Source organism: Odocoileus virginianus, chromosome 3 (genome assembly GCF_023699985.2).
Source record: "Odocoileus virginianus isolate 20LAN1187 ecotype Illinois chromosome 3, Ovbor_1.2, whole genome shotgun sequence".
NCBI classification, from domain to species: Eukaryota; Metazoa; Chordata; class Mammalia; order Artiodactyla; family Cervidae; genus Odocoileus; species Odocoileus virginianus.
The window spans coordinates 10,922,264-10,936,852 of record NC_069676.1 but is presented as its reverse complement, the minus strand read 5'-3'; the positions used below and the strand labels follow the sequence as shown (position 1 = coordinate 10,936,852).

The window sequence follows — 14,589 nt, the reverse complement described above, 5'->3', positions numbered from 1 at the left end:
ATATACAGTGTCTGTCCTGTGTGCAGTCTTTTGTGTGCCTGAAAGGAACAGAAATAACTGAAGTTTCACCATACTGTTTACATTCATAGGCCTTTCTCTCTGAACTCTTTCATGTATTTGAATACTTTCAGGACTTTTAAAGGTTTTTCCACATTGTTTACCTTCATAGGGTTTCTCTCCATTGTGACTCCTTTCATGTAGTCTAAGAAAACTAAGATAAATTAATGCTTTCTCACATTTCTGATATTTATAAGGTAAATCTCCAGTATGTATCGTACCATGTGTTTTTGAAAAGTTATTTGCCGCATGAAGACTTTCCCACACTGTGTATTTACATTCATAGGGTTTTTCCCCTATGTGAGTTCTTTTGTGCTGTCAAAAGGATTTTTGATATGGAAAGACTTTTCCACACTCATAACATTCGTAGGGTTTCTCTCCAGTGTAACTCCTTTCATGTGTTCTGAGGTCACTGGGATAAATGAATGTCTTCCCACACTCTTCACATTTATATATCTTCTCAGGACACTTTTGAGGCTCTCTTGGTTTATCTTCAATGTGACATTTCTTGTGTCTAGTAAGGGATGAATGATGCATGTAGGTTTTTCCATATGCAGTGCAATCCAGTGGTTTCAAATCAGTGTTTTTCTTCAGATTGCATATTGAAATAAGGTTGAAGTCTTCTCTGCATGAACTAATGTCTTTTCTTTCAGAGAGACTCTCTATCATAGTACTTCTTTAAATCACGAGAAGATTATTAATATATTAATTATTTTACATTTATTATACTTATTATGATTTACAAAAATAGTGAGTTTTTCTATGTTCTGTGAATTGTTACAAGTTGAATATACTAAATGTTCTACAATGGAACCTCAACCTTTCTATTAAAAAGTGATGTTGAGATACAGGCTTTATGAATACTGATGGCACATGAACTGTATTGGAAACACTGACCATTTATAGCACATTAAAAATATTTTTCATAAATATTTTCAAAGAAAAACTAAACTTGAAGATAGGTCTATTTCTTTCTCTGCTTCTTTTAAAATTTTCATCACAGACCACACTTTTCACATGAGACATGTTTTGTGTTGTGAGTATGGCTCACCTAAATTTTCTCCCCTGGTTTTTCTCCTGATCTTCAATGTCAAGATCTTTCTGGCTTGATCCTGAAATGCAGACCTAGAAAAATGATCCCAAAGTATTAGAAATTACAGGAAAATCATGAAATATTAGGTCCATGATGAGCTGTGACACAACTCAGTTTCTTGTTTTCTTTTTCTTTTTTTCACCACACTGTGCAGCTTGAGGGATATTATTAATAGTTCCCTGATAGTGGTTGAACTCGGGCCACACAACTGAAAGTGCTGAGACCTAATCATAAAACTGCCAGGGAATTTCTTTGTTTTTTTCTCTACTTTCTTTACCAATGTCCTCCCTTTCCACATTCCACATCTTTGAACAATACTGATGTAAGGAACACTTGTTCTCTCATTGAAAAAAGGAGGGAATTTCTTCGTTCTTACATACTGAGATCAATGAGGACAATTGTTAGGTAGTTTGAACATTCTTTGGCATTGCCTTTCTTTGGGATTGGAATGAAAACTGACCTTTTCCAGTCCTGTGGCCACTGTTGAGTTTTCCAAATTTGCCAACATATCAAGTATAGTACTTTAATGGCATCATCTTTTACAGTTTTAAATAGTTCAGCTGGAATTCCATCACCTTCACTAGCTTTGTTTGTAGTAATGCTCCTTAAGGCCCATTTGACTTCACACTCCAAGATGTCTGGTTCTAGTGAGTGACCACACTATTGTGGTTGTTCATGTCATTAAGACCTTTTTTGTATAGTTCTTCTGTATATTCTTGCCACCTCTACTTAATCTCTTCTGCTTCTGTTAGGTCCTTCTGTCCTTCATCATGACCATCTTTGCATGAAATGTTCCCTTGGTGTATCTAATTTTCCTTAAGAGTTTTCTAATCTTCCCCACTTTATTGTTTTCCTCTACTTCTTTGCATTGTTCATTAAAGAAGGCCTTCTTATCGCCTTGCTATTCTCTGGAACTCTGCATTCAATTGGGTATATCTTTCCTTTTCTCCCTTTCTTTTCATTTCACTTCTTTCCTCAGCTATTTGCAAAGCATCTTCAGACAAGCATTTTGCCTTCTTGCATTTCTTTTTCCTTGGGATGGTTTTGGTCAATGCCTCCTGTACAACATTTTGGTCAATGCCTCCTGAACCTCTGTCCATAGTTCTTCAGGCACTCTATCAGATTTAATCCCTTGAATCTATTTGTCACTTCCACTGTATAATCATAAGGGATTTGATTTAGACCTAAATGGTCTAGTTGTTTTCCCTACTATCTTCAATTTAAGTCTGAATTTTGCAATAAGGAGTTCATGATCTGAACTACAGTCAGCTCCCAGTCTTAAGGTGACTATAGGGACTCATTCCCATGGTTAGGTGGCAGGATTAGCTGTTTTCTCATCAATCCCAGCCCCTCCTTTCTGCCCAGGGGGAACCTGCTTTCCACTTGAGCATCCTAAACTTTTGACGTGTGGAATCTGAAATTGAAGACCTTAGCCCCCACATTTTGCAGGGCTAGAAATCATTAAATTTCCAGATTGCTTCCCTCATTTCCAAATTCAATTTTGCCTCTGCGATTCAAATGATCTATAAACTACTCATTCCACCATGCATTTCATACACACCCAATATTTTCATTGTTTATCCTATTTGCGCTGCCAAGTAGTGGATGGTGATTTTGCAGGGCCGGCGGGGGCTGGGGGGAAGGCAGTATGTGAATACGATAGATGAGCAGAAAGCCAGGAATAATTACTTGCAAAGTAGGTGAAAGAAATCCTTTCTCCTCCCCATTTTTTACTGGGAACAGCTATCCCATAAGAAGTCCTTTACTGAAAGTTGTTTTTTGAAACTTCCCGATGATCTTGCCCTGCTGAGTCCTAAGTTTGTTGTTGTGCAGTTGCTCAATTGTGTCTGACTCTTTGCAACCCCATGGACTACAACACATCAGGCTTCCCTATCCTTCACTATATCCCAGAGTTTGCTCAAACTCATGTCCATTGAATTGGTGATGCCATTCAACCATCTCATCCTCTGTCAGCCTCTTCTCCTCCTGCCTTCAATCATTCCCAGCATCAGGGAAGCCTGGCATGCTGCAGTCCATGGGGTCGCAAAGAGTCAGACACAACTGAGCAACTGAACAACAACAATAATATGCCATGGAATACTACTCAGTCATAAAAAAGAATAATGCCATTTGCACAACATGAATTAACCTATAGATTATCATACTAAGTGAAGTACATTAAGAAGAGAAAGACGAATACCAGATGATATCACATAATCTTATCTAGAAAACAGACTTGTGGTTGCCAAGGGGAGAAGGGATGGAGGAAGGGATGAACTGGGAGTTTGAAATTGGAAGATGCAAACTATTATACATAGAACAGATAAACAACAAGTACCCCTGCATAGCATAGGGTACTGTATTAAATATCCTGTGATGCTGTAATTGAATAAAATATAAAAACAATGTATGTATAACTGAATCATTTTGCTATATAGCCAAAAATTAATACAACATTGTAAATCAACTGTAGTTCAATAAAATTAATGTTTTGTAAAAGGAATATAGTCTTTCAGAAAGAAAGTGTTCGCTGGCATAGTAGTCCTTTCTTTTTCTCTTGCTAGCTTTTTATTGTCTCACAATTTACTTAGATTTATAGACCTCAGTTATGTTATAAAGGAGATTATAAACATAATACCTAGCATACTAAGATGTGAATTTATGTATTTTATAATCCTGGCTGTAACAGTGATACAAGATAAAATACGAAATCATGGACTTCCCTGGTGGACCTCTGATTAAGAATCCTACTTGCAATGCAGAGGACAGGTTCCATCCCTGGTTTGGGAAGATCCCACATGCCGTGGTGGAACTAAACCATTGCACAGCAACTACTGAGCTCTGCCTCTAGAGCCTGTGAGCTGCAACTACTAACCCTGTGTACTGAAATTACTGAAGCCTGGGCCCCTAAAACCTGTGTTCTAAACAAGAGAAGCCACCAAAATGAGAGGGCCTCACATCACAACTAAAGAGTAGTCCCCACTCTTCCCAACCACAGAAAGCCCCCACACAGCAATGAAAGCCCAACACACAATGAAAGCCCAACACAGCCAGAAAGTTTAAATACTAATTAATTAAAATTTAAAAATATAAAATTATAAAGATAACCAATAGTGCCTTCTTCTTTCTAATAGAATTCAGTGAAGCTTCTTAACTGATAACTTTTAGCTCCATGACAATTTTTTTATATCAACAACATGATTATACTCATCAATGATAAAGTTAACTGCTCAAAAGCATTCAATAAAGAATACCATCTTGCTATCTTGAACAGTAATCAAATCTTCTAACAGAGGTTAAATTTCTATAAGAATTCCTTTTCAGCACCCTGTTACTATTACACACCACAGTCTTATAAGGTTTGAGATCATTTTTTTAAAAAATAATTTTATTGAAATATAGTTGTTTAACTATAATTTGTTACAGGATATTGAAAACATGTCCTGGTGGCTCAAAGGGTTTCCCTGGTGCTTCATATGGTAAACAATCTGCCTGCAATGCAGGAGACCCAGGTGTGATCCCTGGGTTGGGAAGATCCCCTGGAGAAGGGAATGACTATCCACTCCAGTAGACTTGCCTAGATAATTCCATGGACAGAGGAGCCTGGTGGGCTACAGTCGATGGGGTCACAAAGAGTCAGACACAACTGTCTAACACTTTCACTTTCCTGTGCTATACAGTAATACCTTGTTTACCTGTAATCATTCTTAATATAATTCATTTCATCCAAGTATTTGATCAGAGGTTTGATCTTATGGGTCACTGGCAAGATGGCACTGAAAATACCCATGATGTAACTTTTGAGGATAAGAATGAGTAAGAAATCATTATTGTTAATGAAAACTGTGACTGAAAACAACAAAATGGCCTGATAAGGTAGCTGACTTTCTATTTACAGGATTAAACTGACTAATATTATATAATGACTAAATGAAGAAAAATTCAAAGTTTTTCAGAATGTTTATGAATAAAATTGGTACTTTAATACATTCTTGGAAGATATAAAAAAACAACATATGTTAGCTAAAAATGCTTCACAAAGAGTTGGTAAAATATTTTAAATGAGTACAAAAATAGTTGCTTCACAAAAAAATTCACACTTTTGGTCATAGAAAATAAATACAATAAAAAACCATATTGAATCTGGAGAAAGAAATGGCAACCTACTCCAGTATTCTTGCCTGGAAAATCCCATGGCCAGAGGAACCTGGTAGGCTACAGTCCATGGGGTCAAAAAAAAAAAAAGAAAAAAAAACCACATTGAATAATTATGTTCAGCTACAAGTAATAGGAAATACCCACAACCTTCCTGACAGAAGGAAGGTGCTTCTTCTCACAGGGAAACAATGGGTCAAGAATGGCACTGCACAATGCACTAAAGAAGCCAAATGACGTGTAGGAGAGAAACAAAGATATAATCCAAAGAAGGGTGGAATCAGAGAATATTCCCTACCATAAAACACTGAAATACTTTCAGAGTAGACACATGTTGCCTTACAGAAGAAATTCAACCTCTGCTGGATCTTTGATGTGGAAGGTGTGAAGACATCAGGGGAAACCACACTTCTATATAAATGGAAATCAAATATTGCTCGCTGATGTTGAGGCTACTCTTGACTACAGGGACACAGAATCTGGAAAATAAGCTGGAAGATGGTGTCCTTGAAGCCCTTATGTATCTGTCTCTCTCGCAGTGTGGGAGCTCCAATATCTGAAGAATGTCTTCAATGTATTTCTTTTTAAATCACACACATGAGCTATCAGTGATTGCCGATATGGAACTACAAATGGGATGGATTCTGGAAAGTTTAGTCCTAATATTACTCACAAGCAAGGTATCTTGAACTCTAGATTTTTTGTATTATCACAAGTCCCATAATCTTTTCAACAAATACAGTCAGAAGGAAACACAAAAAGTAAATAGTAAAAATAATAATTTACATAACAGTATACTCTTTGACACCCTAGCCATATATAAAATTTATTCCAAGTGATTAATAGAATGGAAAATGACAAAAAGCTCCTACATGCACCACCACCAAAAGGGATTTTTTTCCTCAATAAAAAGGGTACAATATATGCATTTATAAATATCCAAGAATTGCCACATAAACTACTACTAATTGCCACATGAAAATCCCGACAAATACTAAACTGCCATTTCTCAGTGGCCCATTAACAGAAAATTAATAGAACATTATAAAAATTTAAGCCTCACTGCATACTAGAAATACACTTAAATTCACCCATGACTCCAACAGGGTTCAAACAAGAGAGAAAAAGTCACTATCTGATTAAAGGAAAAACTATCTCCTTTAAACCTTATGTACTATTGGTGAAAGACAACTTACAGAATTAACTAACATTAATATCCACTTCTGAAATTAGTTAAAATCTACAATTCAAAGATATGATTGAAGAAAGACCTTTAGAATCACAATATGTTTATAAAAATTTTTTGTCACTGAGCTGTGTTTAGTTGTGCTACTCACAATCTTCATTTTAGCATGCAGGACTGTTTTGTTTTATTTTGTTTTGTTTTATGGTTTGGCATGTAATGTCTACTTCCCTGACCAGGGATCAAGCTCAGGCCCTCTGCATTGTGGAGTTTTAACCACTGGACCACCAGGGAAGTTCTTGTAAACTTTTTTTTTTTTTTTTGGCTGTGTCAGGTGTTAGCTGCAGCATGTGGGGTCTTCCTAGTTGTACAGGGGATCTTTCATTACAGTGCATGGGCTTTTGTCTAGTTGTAGCCCACTGACTCCAAAGCACACTGGCTCAGCTCAGGGGCTTAGTTGCCCCCTGGGTCACGTGGGACCTTAGTTCACCAACCAGAGATCAAACCTGTATCCCCTATAATTGGAGGGCAGATTCTTAACCACTGGTTCACCAGGCAAGTCCTAGTCCCTGTAACCTTTTAAGACAACTCTTTCAGGACTTTTCTGGCAGATCGGTGGTTAAGACTCCAAGATTCCACTGGAGGGTCAGAGCATCAATCCATGATTGGGGAACTAAGATTTCACATGCCACATAGCACAGCCAAAATATATTTATAACAACTCTTTTATATTGAAGGTTTTCTGGAACAGTACACACAGATTTCCATCAAGTTTCTCTTGTTACTTACATTTATACTTCCTCTCCATGGGAGTTTTTACATGTAATGATATCAACCAATTGAAGTCTTTTTAAAAATTATTTATTTATGTATTTTCACTGGGTCTTTGTTCTTGTGCAAGCTTTCCTCTAGTTGTGGCAAGTGGGGGCTACTCTCCAGTTGTGGTGCACAGGCTTCTCATTGCAGTTTGTTCTCTTGTTGCGGAGCACCAGCTCTAGAGCACAACAGGCTCAATAGTTGTGGCACATGGGCTTAGGTGCCCTGCAGCATGTGGGATCTTCCCCGATCAGTGATCAAACCAGTGTCTCCTGAATTGGCAGGCAGATTCTTGACCACTGAGCCACTAGGGAAGCCCTAGAAACAAGGTTTTAACCAGTAAATCCTTAATACTTTCATACACAGCTAAGATCAGAAAAGCCTTTCCCACATTCTTCACATTTTGTATGATTTCTGTCCAGTTTGTAGTCTGTCTTTGAATGGTGAGGGACAAATGAAGGATTTCCCACATTCCTGTCATTGACAGGGTTTCTGTCCAGTGTGAGTTAATTTATGTGCTTGAACATAACTGGAAGTGAAGGTTTTTGTGAATATTTTACATTTGTAAGGTTTTTCCTCTACTGTATTTTCATGAACTCTGAAAACATTTTGTGTTCTAAAAGTTTTACCACATTGACACTGATAGGGTCTCTCTCCAATATGACTACTTTCATGTATTTTAAGAGAACTGGGATTCATGAATACTTTCTCACATTTTTTACATTTATAAGGTCCAGCTCCAGTATGTGTTATCATGTGTATCCAAAGGGTTATATTCAATGTGAAGGCTTTCCCACATTCCTTACACTTATAGGGTTTTTCTCCAGTGTAGATTCTTTCATGGTTTTTTAACTGAGCAGGCACTACTCAAAACTTTAGAACATGTTTGGTGTTCTCTTCTGTGATTGGAAGGCACTGAAATAATTGAAGGCTTTACCATACAGGTTACATTCATAGCTTTTCTTACCTCTGTGAATTCTTTCATGTACTTGGATTGTTTTAGGACTGTTAAAGGTTTTTCCACACTGTTTACATTGATACGGTTTCTCTTCATTGTGACTATTTTCATGTATTCTAAGACAACTGGGAGAAATGAATGCTTTCTTACATTTCTGACATTTATAAAAGAAATCTCCAGGGTGTGTTACCATGTGTTTTTGAAAAGTTGTTTTACACAGAACAGCTTTCCCACATTCCTAACATTCATAGGATTTCTCCCTTCCGTGAGTTCTTCCGTGTATTTGCAATGATTTTTTATATGGAAAGGCTTTTCCACATTGTTTACATTCATAAAGTTTCTCTCCAGTGTGACTCCTTTCATGTATTTGAAGAAAACTGGGATAAAGGAATGCTTTCTCACAATTCTGACATTTATAAGGTAAACGTCTAGTATGGGTTACCATGTGTTTTCAAAAACTTATTTGCCACATGAAGGCTTTCCCACATTCTTTACATTTGTAAGGTTTCTCCCTTGTGTGAGTTCTTTGGTGTAGTCAGAAGGATTTTTGATACTAAAGGTTCTTCCACATTGGTAACATTCATAGCAGAGAAGGCAATGGCAATCCAGTCCAGTACTCTTGCCTGGAAAATCCCATGGATGGAGGAGCCTGGTAGGCTGCAGTCCATGGGGTCGTGAAGAGTCAGACATAACTGAGCGACTTCACTTTCACTTTTCATTTTCACGCATTGGAGAAGGAAATGGCAACCCACTCCAGTGTTCTTGCCTGGAGAATCCCAGGGACAGCGGAGCCTGGTGGGCTGCTGTCTTTGGGGTCGCACAGAGTTGGACATGACTGAAGTGACTTAGCAGCAGCAGCAACATTCATAGGGTTTCTCTCCAGTGTGACTCCTTTCATGTGTTCTGAGAGCACTGGGAGAAATGAATGCCTTCCCATGTTCTTTATATTTACATACCTTCTCACAGTACTTTAGATGCTGTCTTGGTTTGTCTTCAGTGTGACATTTCTTGTGTCTAGTAAGGGATGAATGATTCATGAAGGTTTTCCCACATGACTGCATTTCCATGGTTTTAAGCCAGCAGTTTTCTTCTTCAGACTGAGAGTTAGAATAAGGTTGACGTCTTCTCTGCAAAAATTAATATCTTTACTTTCAGAGAGACTCTCAATGATAGGACTTATATAAATCATGAGAACATTAATAATTTCTTTATTATTTTATATTTATTGTATTTATTATGACATATAGAAATAGTGAGCTTTTCTATCTTGTGAGAATTATTATTGAATAAACTGAATGTTTAACAATGGATCTTCAAACTTTTTACTAAAAAGTGATGTGAAATATAGTTTATGAATCTATTGAACTACACTGAAAACACTGAATTTATGTCACATTTAAGAAAATATTTTTCATAAATATTTTCAAACAATAACTAAATTTGCAGATAGGGCTATTTCTTTTGTTTGCATCTTTTAGAATTCTTACAATAGACCAGGATTCCTACATGAGATATTCTTTGTATTGTGAGTATGGCTCGTCTTAATTTCCTCCCCTGGAATTTGCACTGATTTTGAATGCCTGATGTTCCCATTTTGCTTCTGAAATGCAGACCCAGAAAAAAGATCCCAAAGTATTAGAAATTATAGAATAATTATTAGATTTTAGGTTCGTGATGAGCTCTGACATTGACCAGGTTCTTTTTCTTTCTTTTTTTCCCCACAACACTTTGCAGCTTGCAGGACATTAGTTCCCTGACAGGGATTGAACCTAGATCATGGCAGTGAAAGCACTGAGACCTAAGCACTGAACCGCCAGGGAATTCTCTTTTATTTCCCCAAATTTCTTTAACAGTGTCTTCTGTTTCCACAGTCCACATCTTTGAACAATACAGACAGGTAAGAAACAGCTGTTCTCTAGTTGACCAATGAAGGGAACTTTTTCATTATTACCTACTGAGGCCATGTTACTGAAGTTTTCTCACATCTCTGTAGTTTCCTCTGTGAGGAATCCAGTAAAACCCACTCCTCCAAGATGAAGTTCAGAGCCACATCCCCAAAGATCAATAAGTCCTAAAATACCCAAAATATGTGCACAGTAAGAAGCATGAGACTGACAGAACTAGATACCCAGAATCCATTTATATCCTAGGAAATTTATAGGATATATTTATCCATATAAATGGATATAACCTACAATTCTGTTGTTTACAAAGTTATTTGATTCAATCATAAGTAAACTTACTTTCCACACTTCCTCAATAATGTAACAGCATCATGAAGAAACAAAAATTATTTATTTACACATCATATCTGTGGTCACATTATTGCTTATATCACAATCATGGAACTCTCACAATCATGGACTCATAACAGATTCCAGAGAATGTAGGGAAAGGACAGAAATGCTTTATAAATACCAATTTAGGGACATCCATTTCTTGTGAAAAAAAAATTCATTCATCTTCTTCCTGATGATCCAAAATTTACAGTACCCCATGATGCCAAGGATCAAGCCTGCATGAGGTTTCAATGATTAAAAACACAATGAATGGGCTTTCGTGGTGGCTCAGTGGCAAAACATCCACCTGCCAATGTAGAGGAAATGGATTTGATCCCTGTTTCAGGAAGATCCCACGTGCTGAGGAGTGATTAAGCCCTTTCGCCATAACTACTAAGCCTGTACTCTAGAGCCCAGGATTTGCAATTACTGAAGCCCCTGTGCCTAAAGCCCAATCTCCTCAACAAGAGAAGCCACTTCAATGAGAAGCCCACACACCACAACTAGAGAGTAGTCCTGACTCACCACAACTAGAGGAAAGCCCATGTAGCAAGGAAGATCCAGTTGAGCTAAAAATAAAATAAATTTTAAAGGATTGTTAGAAAAAAACACGATTAAGAACTAGAAGCGTTTTTCTAGTCCTATCACCTATCATCAGAGGTCAAGTGACCTGTAGAACTCAAACAATTAACAAAGCCCAGCTGGCCACACTGTCCCAGTGTCCTCCAGGTCTTTAGAAGAAGTCACATGCACTTGCCTCAAAATAAACATTCTTCTACAGAAACACTGCCTTTAATTTGTATAATAATTATTACATACTCTGTTTTTTCTCCTTTATATATAAAACTTGATACAGGTAGAAAGTGATTCCAAACTTAGACCTCAGTTATGGGGAAGAAGCAAATAATGCATTAGGGACCTCCCTGGTGGTCAAGTGGTTAAGAATTCACCTGCCAATCCAATAGACTCAGATGGGTTCGATCCCTGGTCCGGGAAGATCCCACATGCCAAAGGCAACCAAGCTCTTTCACCACAATTACTGAGCTTGTGCTCTAGAGGCCATGTTCTGAAGAGAAGCCGTCACAGTCAGAGGCCCACTCATCACAACTACAGAAAAGCCACGTGCAGCAATGAAGACCGAGCACAGTCAAAAATATATTTAAAAAGATATCTTAGACCACAAAATCCCTATACTCAGGTCTCTCAGGGTCCTTCCAGCCAACTTTTAGAACACACAGGGCAACTAACTGCCAGAAAAAACTCTTTCTCATCACAGCTTAACAGTAAACCCTGGGACTTACTGCCCTTAGGAACAGGTTAAGAGCTACAGTTTAGAAGGGAGTTCACCAAAGCCCATGATACTTGATAGTGAACTTTTCTATGATTATAAAATATGTAAGGGTTTCATCATTGGCTTCCTTCAGAACAACATGAAGTCTCCAGCCTGCAATTTCAGGAACAAGTGTTTCCCAAGCAGCCACTATACCACTGCCAGGTAAAAATCTAGTCTATGATTCATTAATTTAGAACTTGTGATTCTCCATATCAAAAGAGGAGGATGAAAAACTTGAAATAAAGAAGGCCTCCCAGAGCCACGTGAGCACTGACTTCAAAGGGCAAGCTGATGTCCTAAAACTGGGAAAGAGAAAATAAATGCTTCAATATGCTCCCAAATTCTGTTCTTAAGGCCTGCACTGAAAAAACACCCCATTTCACGTGAGTCTAATACAAAGACAAAATAGATCAAAAACAATAGAACATAATATCCGTGAACCCTGGCATAACCTCCTTTAACAGAAGATTTCAGGTACATATAATGAAAATAACTGAAGGAAAAGACAGATGGAAATATTTAATGACCTCTGGGTTTCTCCTAATATTAATGACAGACAATAAATGTAGATCCATGAACCTCAATGAAAAATAAAAATGAAAAACCTAAAATGGAGACCAAAGTATATTGTAGTTGGAGGGAAAAAAAAGGCAAAAAGAATATACTGGAAGAAGGCAAAGGTATACTTTTGGTATAGACAAAGACTAGAATCAAATTACACTTCTTTTCAGGGAAAAAAAACAAAAACAAAAGCAAGAACCAAGTGGGCTGAAAAGTTTCAAAATTTGAAATTAAAAATAAACCTTCCTACAATTTTGTTACCAAGTGCAATTATCCTTAAAAATTAAGAGAAAATAAGGCCATTTGGGACAAAAATGGAGCAAATTTGTCATTAGTACACCAACTTTGAAAGACACATTTTAAAAATCCATTAGAAAAATAAATAAAAATCCATTAGAAAGAATATAAATTATGCAGGAGGATTAAAAGAGGAATAAAGGTGAACATCTTTAACACTTCTTTATAACAGATGAGACTTTGTCTAAAATAATAATAGCAATAATGACACTGACAGTGATAACCTTGTGGATAAGTGAAATAACTGATACCATGTCAAAAGGGACAGAGGAAGGGAATTGAGAATAGAGTGGTGTGAGGTACTTGTACAACCACTGAAGAGGTATTAAGTTGCAGAAGATGAGGTTTAGTTCTAAAGTGTACTAAAAGCTCAAGGGCAATCACTTAAAAAGTTCTTTAAGAAGAGAAACGCTAAGAAAGGGGAAAAAAGGAAGCATTAGGTAAAATGCTCAATTAAATTGGGAGAAGGTAGAAAAAAGTGAAAATATAAGGGCAACAAATAGAAAACTAAAGAGTGCCACATGCCACAAATAAGAGTTGGCATGCCACAACTAAAATTTCCTGCCAGTGTGCTGCAACTAAGACCCAGAGCAAACAAATAAACAAATATTTTTTTTAAAAAAAGAGCTATCACTACACACTATTTAATGACTAAAATGCAAACCACTCAGAACACCAAATAGATGTGAAGATAATTACAAATTCACTGCCAGGGGGGATGGAATCTGGTACCCCAACAAAGGAAAATAAGAGCTTTCTTTCAAAACAAAATGTACTCTCACTTATGTATATTAGGACCCAGCAATCTCACTCCTTGCTATTTCTCCAAATGAAGTCAACTTTTACATTCACAAAAAAATCCTATACAAGTATCTGTACAGGCTTTATTCACAACTGGCAATAATTAACAGGTAAGCAAGATATTGGGCTTCCCTGGTAGCTCAGCTGGTAAAGAATCCTCCTGCAATGCAGGAGACCCCAGTTGGATTCCTGGATCAGGAAGATCCCCTGGAGAAGGGATAGGCTACTACCCATTCCAGTGTCCCTGGTGGCTCAGATGGTGAAGAATCCACCTGCAATGTAGGAACCCTGGGTTGGGAAGATCCCCAGGAGGAGGACATGGCAACCCACTCCAATATTCTTGCCTGGAGAAACCCCATGGACAGAGGAGCCTGGTGGGCTGTAGTCCATGGGTTTGCAAAGAGTCAAACACAACTGAGCCATTAAGCACACATGCGAGCAAGATATCTTGCAAGAGTCAAATAATCAGTGGTATAGCAAGAAGCTAAAATCTGTTCAGTAGTAAAAAAATATCAAGCTATGAAAACACAGGAAGGAAATGTTAAAAGTGTATGTGTATTGCTGCATGAAAGAAGTCAATCTGACAAAGCTATACACTGTATGATTCCAAGTACATAGGGCCTTGAAGTCCTTCCTCTCATAGGCTCCAAGGGGGCCTAAGCCTGAAGACACTGACCTCAGGCTCTGCTCCCCACTACAGGTGCTCTTGACCACCACTGACATATTAAATACACAAACCCTGTTTGACCAACTCAGCAATATCACTCAAAGCCAGTGTTTATGTGTTAATGAGAAAAAAAATTATAAGCCACTTCTATGAGGACACCCAGAAAGCCCGAAATATCTTATTCCTTTTCAGTAAAAACATGTCAGTCAATTGTTTCCAAGGCAACTTAATTTACTACATAAATAATCATCCTTGAATACCTCTCCTCTCTAAGTCTAAATTGTGGAACTTTATTTGAAAGCCACCAAAAGTAAAGGAGAGGACACAAAAACTTACCACACTCACTCAGAGAATGAATTCAAGTGACAAATTTTTAACATATAGAATGT

General features: G+C 37.4%; 1 pseudogene; it reads right to left on the bottom strand.

The window, feature by feature from the left end:
- Window positions 1-8,043: 8,043 nt before the first annotated feature.
- Window positions 8,044-10,226, bottom strand: LOC110140565 (zinc finger protein 791-like; annotated as a pseudogene).
- Between the last annotated feature and the right edge of the window lie 4,363 nt (window positions 10,227-14,589).